General features: G+C 43.2%; 1 long non-coding RNA gene across 5 annotated transcripts in view; it reads right to left on the bottom strand.

The window, feature by feature from the left end:
* Positions 1–39: 39 nt before the first annotated feature.
* LOC116839935 (uncharacterized) overlaps positions 40–14,154 on the bottom strand; it is a 157,469-nt gene continuing 143,354 nt past the window's right edge. For all 5 annotated transcript variants that reach the window (XR_012656363.1, XR_012656366.1, XR_012656367.1 and 2 more), the window contains one exon: positions 40–775. This is a non-coding gene — a long non-coding RNA (uncharacterized LOC116839935). The remainder of the gene's footprint in view (positions 776–14,154) is intronic.

Here is a 14,154-nt window from a genome sequence, read left to right as displayed (position 1 = left end):
CGAGGCACTTCGGTGGTGGGTCCCGGAATGGAAGGACCCTCTGCCACCGAATTATTGCCAAAGACCCGGAGCGGAAGAAGCTCGGGGGGCCCAGGCCCCGTGAGAGTTTTCCGGGGCCCCTGGAGCGAGTGAAGGACCCCACTCCAAGGGCCCCGAACAACTCTCATGGGGGCCCCTGTGGGGCCTGGGGCAAATTGCCCCACTTTCCCCCCTCCTCTGGGTGGTCCTGTGTCTGACTGCTTTGTAGTGTTGTAAGTGCTGAATGATGGCTATGTTTCCACCCCAGAGATGGCTGCAGTTCAGTGGCTTGTTTGATTATCCCTGTCCAGACTGTAAAGCAATGACTGTGATTTCCTTTGGAAGGAAATGTGCTATATGTTATTGTTTATTATTAATAATTCCTGCTTTGTAAGGTAGGTTTACCTTCCCCTAGGAAAAGAAAGCATTACCCCAATAATCAGAGCAAAGTGTGCAGGGCCCAATCTTGCAAGGTGCTTAGTGAAATTTGTGTGGTGCTGAGTTATCTCAACTCCAGCACTCAGCACCACAGGATCAAGCCCTTAAAAGAACAAACTCCCTTTGTCCTCCTGTCTGTTCATAAGGCATTCTCCTCTTCTCTCCTTCAATTCCAGCCCTTTTCAGAGCTGCTGTCGCACTCACGCCCAGCAGCGCACCAGGCCAGGGATCTGCAGCTCTGGAGGTTTCCTGTAGGATAGCACAGTGCTGCTGCTGGCCCTTCAGAAACAGGCCTTTTATCACCTTATTTCTTGTCCTCCTGCCAAAGCCAAAGACAGCATATTTGATTATTTTTCCTGTTTTTTTTAATTCCTGGCTTTTTGTAATCAATCCCCCACAAACACCCCAAGGCTCTGCTCAACTCTTTTTCCATTGAATAACTTAGTATAAGACCTTGTAAAGTTTACCCTAAAATGGATTCAGTCCAAGCCTTTTGTTCCTTAGTAAAGTACAAGCTACGGACAGTAGATCTTTCTTTTCTTTTCTTTTTTTTGTTTAATGTGTATAAGCTTCTTTTGCAAGCTTGGTCCAAAGAACATTCAGTTAATTACTCAAGGCGGCTTATTTAGAGCTGCTATTTGCTCGGGAAGCAAAGCTGCTTCTTTTGAGAAAAGTGCAAGTAGTTCTTTATGACTTTTCTATTTCTTCTTTTGAGGCCCAGCTGAGAACTACTTATTCCTTTCTTACGAGGCAAAACTCCCACTGGGCCTGATTTTCTTCTCACTCCACTGTAAGTCAGGAATAATTACACAGAAGCCAGGGGAACTACATTAGAGTAAAACTGGTAAGAGGATAACCAGGGCCATCAACAGAGGGAGCTCTGCCTGAGTAAGGCAGGTCCTTACCTCATCATACAACCAACCATCTGAAGTCCTATCTACCCTAGAAGAAACCTGTATTAGTCTATTCCACTTTTGAAAACTGTCTGTATAGCACAGGTTTAGGAAATGGAGCCTGCTCAGTATGAAAAACTGTAAGGTTAGGTTTCCTACAGTGATCTACATTGCCTTCAGAAAAATGCCTTAAACCTGTGTTGAGTCAAACTGGTCTTTCATTCAGTATAGCTAACAGCTAATCTGAATCTACTGTAGGCAGGGCTTTAGCATAACTGCCAGGCTGAAAGGACTCAATACATTATTGTCCTATGTTTCCTTATGCGAGCCTAGGTGTAAGACAGGCATAACTCCCCCATTCTGAGGAATAGCACTCAGCACAGGGAATGTTTGTGCCTCAGGTGCCCTGGGGGCAGACAGCATGGCAGAGAGGCCTAGGGATAAGTCAGTGTGTGGGTGGGATTGGGTGTGGCCAAGATACACCCATATCTCAGCAACTCTGTACTTCTGCAGAGACCACTAGAGCAGGGATATAAATTAAGAAGCCCTAAGCTGCATGGCCCCTACAGACCTGACCTAGGGAGGTGCAAACTGCCTCACCTCTGTTGCTGCACTGAGACCTGAATCAGGGCCAAAATGATTTACCACATCAGTGTTTCCCAGTGTAAGAAGCTGTGGGAGGAGCGGGAAAGCGACACACTCAGGGGAGGAGGCAGGGAAGAGGTGGGGCTGGGGTGGGGATTTTGGGAAGGAATCCAAGAGGGGCAGGGAGGGGGAGGAATTGGGGTGGGACTTTGGAAAGGGGTTGGAATGGGGAAGGGGCAGGGTGGAGTGGGCAGGCTGGGTGGGGGTTATATAATAGCCACAAATCTTGTACAAGATATGGAATGTAAGATGTCATGGAAAAGGATATTTATGCTATTTGTATGCATGTATCATTTTTGTAGCTGAAGTTGGGAATATTAACTATGTAGCTTGTATTCTAAAAGTGTTTGCTCGGATGCGGGTAGCGCACCATTACAAGGTGTTTAGCCAGTGTGCATTGTAAAGAAACTATTCAAGTAAGAATGGCCGTTAATAGGACAGCTGTAAGTTTACAATGGAAGATGCCTATCTACTTCTAATGGATTTCCTGCTATGAGTTAAGGAGTCATGCTATGGACCATGTCACTTTGCCCCATGTGACTCCAATTCCATCTGTTAACCTGTAATTTTCGCAACCAGCGTGCTGAGAGTTTCCTGTTTCAAACAAATGGATTCCTCCAAGGATGGCAGATGCATAAAAGGCCCCTTAGAAAACCATCTCCATTTTGTCTCTCTTCCCTGCTCAAACCCTGGACTATGAACTTATTACTAATGAACATTCTACACGGACATAAGGGGCAAGAGACCTAAGAGACGGAGCCAACGTCTTCTTACAATGATTTGGAAAGCAACCAGAAACTTGAACAAGCCAGAAGTTTATTCTATCACTGCTACAAGCCTGATTCCAAGAACTTTGCATTTTTGTAATGTATTTTGATCCTTTAACCAATTTTAACTCTCATTTTTTTTCTTTTTCTTTCTTTTCTAAATAAACCTTTAGATTTTAGATATAAAGGATGGCAACAAGCGTGATTATTGGGTAAGATCTGAGATAAGTTCCAGTCCTGTCGTCTTTGATTGTTAAATAGTGTTCCTGAAGCCACCGATCTGGTTCCACCTGCGTGAGGGTCACCCTGTCCCCATTACCCGGCCTGCTGCTCTAAATCATGACTTTGTAACCATTAGATGAAGCGATGTGTTTTACCTCACTGCTCCCCTACTATACTTTGACCCCACCCACCGTACACCCCGCATTGGGGACATTACAGACTGTATGTACTATATGCTAACCCATAACCAAATACCAGCGTCCCCCCATACTCTGTGTGTTGCCCCCGATGACTAATGACTGACATGCCAAACTCTGTGTATCATCCTTATTTAAATATTCTCTAATAAACATATTGAATTGACCTGGGTGTGTGACTTGTCCTTTGTGATCAGAAGAACCTTTTGTTTGATGAGACTGGTTTTAAAGAACCTTCTTCAAGTCTGGTGTTTTTGGTGGTTATACAAGGACTGGAATACCTAAGGAAACTGCTTTCCTGACTTCTTGTTAGCCAGTGTGGTGAAACAGAAGTTTACTTTTGTTGCTGGTTTGATATATCTTAAGGCAGTAGTTCTCAACCAGGGGTCCGGGGCTCCCTAGGAGGCCTTGAGCAGGTTTCATGGGGCCCTCCAAGCAGGGCCAGCATTAGACTCACTGGGACCCAGAGCAGAAAGCCAAAGCCCCACTGCATGATGTTGAAGCTAAGGTCCCTGAGCCCCACCACCCAGGGCTGAAGCTGAAGCCTGAACAATGTAGCTTACTAGGGGCATCTGTGGCATGGGCCCAGGAGCGGCGCCAGGGTTTTTGGCACCCTAGGTGGGGGTCCTTCCGTGCTCCCGGTCTTCGGGGCACTTTGGCGGCGGGTCCCAAAGTGAGTGAAGGACCCGTCGCAGAATTGCCGCCGAAGACCCGGAGTGCAGAAGGACCCCCCGCCGCCGAATTGCCACCGAGGGTGGCAAAATGCTGCCCCACCAAATCCTAGTGCCCTAGGCGACTGCCTAGGTCACCTAAATGGAAGCACCGGCCCTGCATGGGCCCCCAGGCAACTGCCCTGCTTCCTACCCCCTAATGCCGACTCTGGCTTTTATATGCAGAAAACCAGTTATTATGGCACAGGTGGACCATGGAGTTTTTATGGCATGTTGTGGGGGGGCCTCAGAAAGAAAAAGATTGATAACCTCTGTCTTAAGGAGAATAACCGTCAGTTTTGGGGGGAGGAATCTGCCCTATTTCGCAGCAGTTTGTCCTGAATTTGGTATTCTCAGTTGTGACCCACAGAGGCACGGTGACAGAGGGGACGATCTGGGCAATGAAATTCACTACCTTGTAGCTTCACAAGAAATAGTGAGGGCAGCATTTGACCCTAACTTGGCAGTGGGACGTGCTCTCCATTAACACCACAGGTCGGGGATGGATCACAAAACATTATACGAAGTGGCACTTAAAATAAGACTGACCAGAAGATAAGAGAAGTGAGGCAGCAGAATACAGAATTAGCCTGGCAGATAATGACGCAGCAGTTTTTATCATGCTTTATTACATCTACCTAAAGATCTAGATCTAAATCTAAAATCTGCTTTTCCAATGAATCTGAAGATATTAAAAAAACCAACCTTGCAAAAACAACGTGACAGTATTGATTGAAGTAATATAGCAAACAGACTTTAAAATGGCTGCACAAAACCCATAAGAACAGCCATACTAGGTCAAGCCAATGGTCCATACAGCCCAGTGCTTCTCAACCAGGTAGGGTGACCAGACAGCAAATGTGAAAAATCGGGACAGGGGTGGGCGGTAATGGCAGGGGTGGCTCTGATTCCATGGCTAGAGCGCTGCTGGTACTCCACCTCAGTGAGTAGAATAATGGAATAACATTTCATGTGCCACCACTGGAGCACCCCAGCATCAGTGTGAACAAGGTGTTGCATTACTACGCTCTGATCAGCCTCCAGAAACGTCCCATCATCCCCTTAAGTCAAGTGGCCACTCTTGTCATTCTTTTGGATATGCCCTGTGAAAGTTCCGTTTGAGAGCCGGCATGCTTATCTGCTCCGAGACAAAGCAACCATTACTGTGGAATGCTGTGTGTGAGAGAGAGAGGCGGGGGCGGGGGAGGCGGGAGGAAGTCTGCTGCTGTCTGAACTTACAAGACAGCATGCTGACATGCTCTCAGCTCCCAAAAAACCCACTCTCTCTCCCCCCACATACACACAACACACTCCCTGTCACACTCCACCTCACTCCCCCCATTTAAAAAGTACGTTGCAGCCACTTGCATGCTGGCATAGCTACCACAATGCACTGCTCTCTATGGCTGTTGCAAGAGCTGGTAATGTGGCCACGCCAGTGGTCTGTCAGCATGGACAGACTACAGCGCTTTCCCTACTGCGCTCTACGAAGGCTGGTTTAACTCCAAGTGCTCTACATATGCAAGTGTAGCCATGCCCTCTGAAATGTTCGTAGCTCTGAATAAAACATTACAGTTGTTCTTTCAAAAGTTTACAACTGAAACTTGACTTAATATAGCATTGAAACTTCACTAAGCAGAAGAAAAATGCTGCTTTTAAACATCTTAATTTAAATGAAACAAGAACAGAAACAGTTTCCTTACCTTGTCCAATCTTTTTTTTTAAACTTTCCCCTTATTTTTTTAGTAGTTTATGTTGAACACAGTAACGTACTGTATTTTGCTTTTTTTTTTTTTTTTGGTCTCTGTTGTTGCCTGCTTGCGTACTTCTGGTTCCAAATGTGAGGTATGTAGTTGACCAGTCAGTTCATAATTCTGGTGTTCGTAACTCTGAGGTTCTACTCAATATGATATGCCTATCATTTCAGCGAGTTTGATAATATTATTGTAAGGGCAGCAAAAACCACCAAAAGTGCCTGAAACAAAAAAAAATTGGTTGGTTTTGTTTTAAGAAATTACTGTCTTGCCTTAAAAAAAAAAAAAAAAGGTTAAAAAGATTGTGTAGAGGTGACCATTAAAATGATAATAAATGGCTGCATCATGACACCAAAAGAAGCTGGCATGTGATGTGCCTTTTACTTCAGTATGGGGCACCTCTCAGATACTAGAAAATAGCTACACTCCTTGCTCTTTTTCCCCCTAAACGCTGGATCTATTCCTAGTTTTTGTAGCATAAAAGAACTGTTATCTTTTTGCCAGGCAACTAATAACAAAAGTTCTGAAGTAGACGCAAAACACAAAGGGCTAATATTCCTAAAGGAGAAATACATTAATGTCTTAGTCATCATTCATTATTATATTTTTAAATTACTCTGATGGTTACAACAGTGGCTGCAGACACTGTATATAAAACCAGTTCAGGTGTTACTAGTTGCAGAGAAATTACCATATTCCCTATTTGTACCAGAAAAGATGCCAGTGACAATTTCAATAAGAATAGTGGGCTCAGTGGAAAATTTGTACACTAGAGCAGCAAATCTTTAATTTTTTTTCCACAATATGGAATTTATGATTCTCATGTTTATTGTCAGTTCAACTTGGTATTAGAGAGGAATGAGAGCATCCTACTGTGTAATGGATAAAATTCACATAAATGTGACAAATATTCTTGTACATACAGTATGTTCCTTTGTGGTTTATCAGTGTTTAAAAAGGTACTTACTTGTAAAAATTGTTTTAAAGAAATTTTAAAGACAAAAGTAAAAGAGGTAGGGAATCTTTCCAGGTTACTGAAAGATCAAATATGAAAATGGCCTACATGGGGGTAAGTGGAATTCAAAGATGATAGCTGAGATTCTGCACTCCAGTCTTTCATTTAAGCGAATAAAGGTGATGAAGAATTAGTTTTACAAAAATAAAGATACCACAGAACACATAACCAGCTGCAAAAATCTTTACAAACTCGACCTAGGCAAGAGTTCTGAGGATCCTCATTGCACTGAGGCAACAATTGAGGCAAAAAGGTCAAGGTTGGGATTTTCAAGTGGGCCAAAGAGAATTATACACCCAATTCCCACTGAGTTTCAATAGGATTAGGGTGCCTAACACCTTTTGAAAATTTCAGCCTCAGTGATTTATGCAAGCTCAGAGGGAGTCAGTGTCCAGGTTAGATAATATTAGCACGCAGGAGCTTGGTTCTCTGCTCCTTGCATCTTGGGTATGTATTTACACCTGTACAAAATGAATGTAAAATGCTACTATTCTGATCTGGTAACATTTTACACCCGTGTCACACTTACTGTGTGCACATTTGCATGACTGTGGAAGACAATGGAGCATCAAGTGTAAAGAGTACCTGGTTACTTGTCCTATGCTCAGGTCACTAGACTAGACCTCTCCTCTCCTTTTCACTATCTCTTGCCTTGTCTACACACAATGTTACATTGCTTAAAAGAGAGATGTGGTTTTAAAATAATTTAGTTAAACTGGTGCAACTGTGTGGGCACTCTTAAGTCTGTTTAAATCTGACTTGGTTTAGCACACAAGCTAAATTGATACAACCAGTCTTATTGATAAAAGTATGCCCATACAGGGGTTTAAACAGCAGTTGCACAAAGTCAATTTTAAATCATTTTGAGTTAAACTATGCTGCTTCTGAGTGTAAAAAAGTCCTTCAATATCTTTCCTAATTTTGAGTTAGCACTTATGGACTGTCAGGAGGTCATCTAGTCCCACCCCCTGCTCAACATAGGACTGATCCCCAAATGGCCCCCTCAAGGACTGAGCTCACAATCCTGGGTTTAGCAGGCCAATGCTCAAACTACTGAGCTATCCCTCCCCCCTCTTTCTTTAGCAATAGCTAAAGAAAATAAGAACAGACCACAACCTGTTGGAAAATGTTTGCAAGAAAAACTTGAGAATTACTCCTGATTAAACTGATGTAAGTGAGATCAGTGTGAGGCAAATATAGGACCAGATTCACGAGTATACTTCAGCTGCTTTGTGAATCTCTGACAATGGATCAAATTCTGCTACCAGATTTGTATGTGGGGCTATTGATGTCAGTGGGAGATGGACATATGTATTCTAGGGCAGAATTTGGCCCACTGCCTTTAATGGGCCAATTCAGCAACAGAAACACAATCACAATTTGAAACTGGTTCTTATTTCTTATACCAAGATACAGAGAAGGAAATTGCCAAATGAAAAAGGTACTAAAGGACAATTAATTCTTTTTACATCTCATTTCCGAGCTAAGGCTCTGGTTGAAGGAAAACACAAGCACTGAAAAAGGTAAAGAAAATACCCTTAGGAGCAATACTTTTGTACATTTGCACCCAATAACTGTGCACACCTGTACCCAATCCTTGCATACACATCTACACTCACTACCTGTCTACAAAAGTACAAAATACACCTACACCACAGCCTGAATTTGACAACTTGCCGGACACTATACAAGATGTTATGACACACCAGGCTATGAAAGGAGCAGAGGTGCCTAGAGTGTGCTAGGATTGGAAGCATTGTTGAGAGTTGGGGTGTGAAGCAGAACTCTTTCTGTACTTACAGTCAGTGGTGGGAGTGTTGTGGTGGGACAGGAATGTCCGTTTGTGGTCTTTTGACCTTCTGAGTGGTGCTGATATTCATTTTATTCATATAGCACCCAGAACTCTGGTTAGATGCTTTATAAATATTCATTTTTAAAGGTTCCACAAACCCAAGAATCCCTAGTCTCTAGGGCACAGTGCAGCTGAATTCTGTAGCAAATTGTAAGCTTTGCAGCAGTATGAAATACAGCAAGAAACACTGTGAAAATCAGGGTTATTTAAAACTAAATGATTGATGGACACAGCTTCATCAGCTGTGTCAATATTTAATTTAATAAAAGCTTCTGTGACTGACTGCTGTCATATTTCCAGGTTGCTGCAGAAACGTATTGATTTCCATCCCTCCTCCTCCTGGCTGCTGGGAGGATGTTGCAGGAATGGGCTTTAACGCCTGACTGCTGGGATTCTGGGAAGGAGGGAAGAAGACAGGACACTGATCTGGAATAACTTAGTAGGAAGACAGCACTGGATGGGGTGGGATAGAAGATCTGACACAGGGCAGCTGTGGAGGGTTTTAGAGGGAGTGAACGCTGCTGGAAATATTCATTCGCTCAGAGTTATGTGGTGTCCTGACCTGAGAGCAGTAGGCTGTGGAATGCAGCTGCTCTCCTTTCACTCCCTTCCATCCCTAGGCCCATCCTCAAATTTCTGCACAATCTACACAACTCATACAGAGGGTTTTCCATTGGATCCTAGGGCTGTGGAGCCAGCACACCAACATGTTCTATCAGCTTTAGCTGCTCTCCAATAGTAGCACTAAGGGATCATACTCTTGTCGTTTCATAAAACACTCAATAGTCTTGACCTTTTTACTGATTTTAGGTGCTATGGCTGCTTAAGTTCAAGGCATTTTCTTCAACAGCGTTTAGCTACAAAGCTTCTTGAAGTCAAGTTAAAATGCATTTAACTTAGTACAGTACTTATCTTGTGGTCTCACTCTAGTCATGCCTCTAATTATATCATAGGCTAAGTCATTTGCTTGCTACTGCCTTAAAATTAGGCTTTTCAATCTATGAAAAGGTCTTTTATTGCATATTTGGGAAGCAGAACAATTTTCTCTGCATCTTAGTCATTCCTTTTCAATTCTGCCAAATATTTATCACCCTGAATGCCCTCAGATAAAAAAAGTAACAATGTCAAATAGCCAGTGAAGACTTTTGGTGTTTGTTTGATTATATAAATAAAACAGGACAAAGAAAAATTATTCAAGACACCAGGCTGTATCATGCAGGTCCATTTACAAAACAAGGTAAATGGCGATGACAAACCAAAGTTTCACTTTATCTTGATATTATTCTTAAGGAAAGAATTTGCACAGCACTGTTAGCAGACTTGTATACAGTAGCAGAGTTGGTATGAAAAGCTTCTGCTATTATTAGATATATACATGCCTAACTCACACAAAGTTATGTTAAAAAAATGTTGAAGTCAAGCACACAAACGTGAAGAAATGTCAGAATGAAGGCTACGTTAATGTAGGCCCTTTGTGTATAAGCACTGTGACCACATACTATTTTTTCCCTGTCTCGTTCAGGATTGATAGTACTCAGTGAACGAACAGCAGCTATTCAGTATTTTGTTTTAGCCTCATTGGTCAATGTGTGGCTCCAGGCCTTATTTACCTCACACTATTCAAACCCTGGTCTGAAGACAATCATTAAATTTTCTCATGGGCTTTTCTACGGCACTTATCACTATAGCATCTGAGTGCTTCACAAATATTAATTTATCTTCACAAAACCCGTATGAGGTGAGGGGATGGTATTATCTCCACTTTATAGATAGGTAGCTGGGGAGGCAGAGAGATTAAGGCCAAGAGTATCCATTAATTCTGAGTGCTTGATTTGAGACACCAAGGACCTTATTTTTCAGAATATTTAGCTTTATACACCTCTACCTCGATATACCGCTGTCCTCGGAAGCCAAAAAATCTTACTGCATTATATCGAACTTGCTTTGATCCACCGGCATGCACAGCCCTGCGCCCTCCGCCCCGCAGAGCACTGCTTTACCGCGTTATATCCGAAGTCATGTTATATCGGGTCATATTATATCGGGGTAGAGGTGTACATTCAAGTACAGCTCTCATTGACATCAGCTGGAGACATGAGTGATCAGCACTTCTGCAAATCAGACCCCATAGTTGGGAATCCAGAAAATGAGGAACACACAATTAGTGGCCACCTCTGAAAAGTTTGGTTTAAGTGACCTGCCCAGTATCACATAGGAACTCTGTGGAAAAAGCAAACATAGAATCCAATTCTCCAGGACGGGATTCAACTGCCTTAACAATGAGACTATCCTTTCTCTTCCTGCAGTCCCCTGCCTCATTTGCTACACATCATCCAACCTCTATGATACATGAGGCATATATTCTGGGAAGAGGATCACATGGGATATGTGGTATTAATGGCACAGTGCTTAACCTGGATGTAAACACACCTATAATATTGCAGTATTGGTTCCACAATTTAGGAAGAACATAGAAAAAAATACAAATAGCAACAAGAAATAGTGGTTACAATGGGCTCAGTCTGAGATCCCAAAAACTAAGCAACCCTGCCATTTGAGGTATTCAGAATATGGTAGTGAACCTTGGATGATTTATGTTTTTACAAAATAATCATGACTAAGGCTGCAAGTTTGTCATGAAGGTCAAGGAAGTCATGGATTCCGTGACCTTCCATGGCTTCCATGACTTCTGCAGCAGCCGGTGTGGCTGCCCTGGGGACAGCTCAGGCAGTCCCTGCACCAATCTTGGGCCACCGCACCCCTCTCCCCCAGCAGCAGCAGGAATTTGAGTGTGGGAGGGGGCAGGGGGTTGGAGCATGGATGGGGTGGGACGGGCTCTAGGTGGTGCTTACCTCTTGGGGCTCCTCGGAAGAGGAAACATGTCCCTCGCTCAGCTCTGTGTGTTGCCTCTGCCTGCAGGCACAATCTCTGCATCTGTGAATGGCTTGCCAACTACAAAACCAGTTTCTCCTCCCTTGGTTTTCACACCTCCACTGCTAGAACAGGGCCTCATCCTCTCTGATTGAACTAACCTCGTTATCTCTAGCTTGCTTCTTGCTTGCATATATATATCTGCCATTGGAAATTTCCACTACATGCATCCGATGAAGTGGGTATTCACTTTGGAGACGATGCTCCAAAATGTCTGTTAGTCTATAAGGTGCCACAGGATTCTTTGCTGCTTTTACCATCTCTGCGGTTCCCATTGGCCACAGTTCCCAGGCACTGGGAGCTGTGAAGCCAGCACTTGGGGTGGGGGTAGCGCACAGAGCTGCCTGGCTACACCTTGGCCTAGGAGCTGAGCGAGGGGGATGTCTCTGCTTCCGGGGAGGCGTGGAGCCAGGTAGGGAGCCTGCTGACCCTGCTGCCCTCTCCCCCGCAAGCACCAGAGGGGGTCCTGGGCCATGTGACTGCCACCCGTGCCCCTCCCCGGCACCAGCAGGGGTCCTGGGCCACCCTCCTCCAATACCCATGGCACCCCTGGGCCAGCTGTCCTTCCCCCCCACCCCAAGATTTAATCAGGGATATACAGAAGTCATGGACAGGTCACGGCTCCACGGACAGGTCCATGACTTTTACTAAAAATACCCATAACTAAAGTGTAGCCTTAATCATGACAAATTTGTTGTTTTGCATGAATCTGACATTAAACCAGATGAAACTCAGACCAAGTGTTGCTTTAAGCTTTGAGTTCATTTGAACCTGTGCCTTAAACCACAAATCAAGGATTGTGAAACCACACAGATCAAAACTGAAGAAAACATTTGCACAAACCCATGCAAAGTGAAACCACTTTGTTTCACACCTCTATAATGGGTTACAGAGCACCAGAACTTAATTTATTTAAAAATGAATCCCACTGAGTTTCTTTGTTCATATACTGTAACATGAACCTCGGTTGTGACACACAGACAGATGCAAAATAACAAAAATGTAGGACAATATTCAGACCCAGAGTAAGTAGATACAACTTTATGAACATCAGTGGGGTTCCACTGGCTTACTCCAAGTCTCAGTTTTGGCGCATTATGCACAACTGAGCCAGATCACATTGCTCTTCATTTCTGCAACCAAGCAAGAACACATCAAGGCTCTCAAACTACATTCTTGCAAGGTGTCATGCATGAACCATGTTGTACATCCCAACAATTTCTGATTCACTAAACTAAGCCTGAAAAGATTCTGGGATGTAGGGCACTGATAAAGAGAAATTAGTGCTCTCGACCCAGATTAATGAAAACAGCCTACCTTTCATATGAGGAATAACAAACAAAACCAATTAAATACGATTTCATTTTCCTCCACTAACTAGTTCTCAGTCTTGTTAGAAGGGCAAAGCCATGTCTTGAAATCAGGATTTCTAACATCACTCAATCTGATGCAATATTTAATAGTTATTTTACTCTATTTCATTCATCACTGTCATTGGGAGCGATATGTTAGTTGCCAATAGCTTTATGTGAGAATATATATATTAACATACCATGAGCCATTCTGCGGTCACTCCGTACATAAATGCATATCAACAACAAAAAAGTGACATACTATAAAATCTACTGCCATATTTTATATTACCCTCTATGGCAAGTCATACCAGGATTAAGATTTGCAGACATAGGCTGGACAATTTTCTCCATATGTCACATTCCAGTCTCTTACATAAAAGGACATATAGAATATTCTGACCCCACGGTCGTAAGATGTACATATAATGTAGCATGAATAAACATGACAGGGGGCTTCTTTTTCTACCCATTTAACATACTAAGGATATTTTTGTACAGTTCTTATGTCCAAAATGACAGGACTTGCATTAATTACATTACAGCCAATCTTATTGCTCAGTCTAGCCCTTATCTGCATCCCCCTGCCCGCCTTTTGTTTAAACAGGCAACAGGCCTGATTCTTATTTACACTGAGGCCCCTTAACACCACTCTGGTAGTGTACAGTTAAGTGTCATTTACGCCCAGTTTGAAGCCCCTCTGCACTGCTGGGGACCTTAGTGTAAACGAAAATCAGGCTCAACATGTAACCAACTTGTTCATAAAAACAAAGTACAATATGTAACCCTACATTTTTATAAGTAACAATGCCTCAGTTTCTCTATAGCATTGCACTGGATATTACTCTGATGACCAACAATATTTTTCTGAGAAACCTTGTGCTCATAAAAGGGGCCCCACCTGACAACACTGGAGCATGAAGTTCTCTGTCTTACTACTTTGACTCATCAAAGTGCCTTAACCCCCATCCAGAGGGACAAACTCTAAAGGCTAGAGGACAGTTCAATCTCCTAGTCCATTTAGGAACTGATCCAAAGTCCACTGAAATGAACAGAAAGATTCCCATTGCTTTCAGTGGACTTTGGATCAAGCACTTAATCTTTTGCCTCTACACTAAGCCTGCCAATAAGATTGCCAGTTATTACTAATTACAATTATTATTATTAGCACCATAGCATCTACGATCCCTAGTCATGGACCCGGACCTCATTGTGCTAGGTGCATACAAACACAGAAGAAAAAATGGTCCCTGCCCCAGAGAACTTACAATCTAAGTATAAGACAAGACACAATAGATGGATACAGAGAGACCAATGGAGGAAAATGATTTTATATATAATGTGGGTTCCTGTTGAGTGA

Source organism: Chelonoidis abingdonii, chromosome 8 (genome assembly GCF_003597395.2).
Source record: "Chelonoidis abingdonii isolate Lonesome George chromosome 8, CheloAbing_2.0, whole genome shotgun sequence".
Lineage (NCBI taxonomy): Eukaryota > Metazoa > Chordata > Testudines > Testudinidae > Chelonoidis > Chelonoidis abingdonii.
The sequence above is the reverse complement of the archived record's forward strand: the minus strand, read 5'-3'. Positions and strand labels throughout refer to the sequence as shown.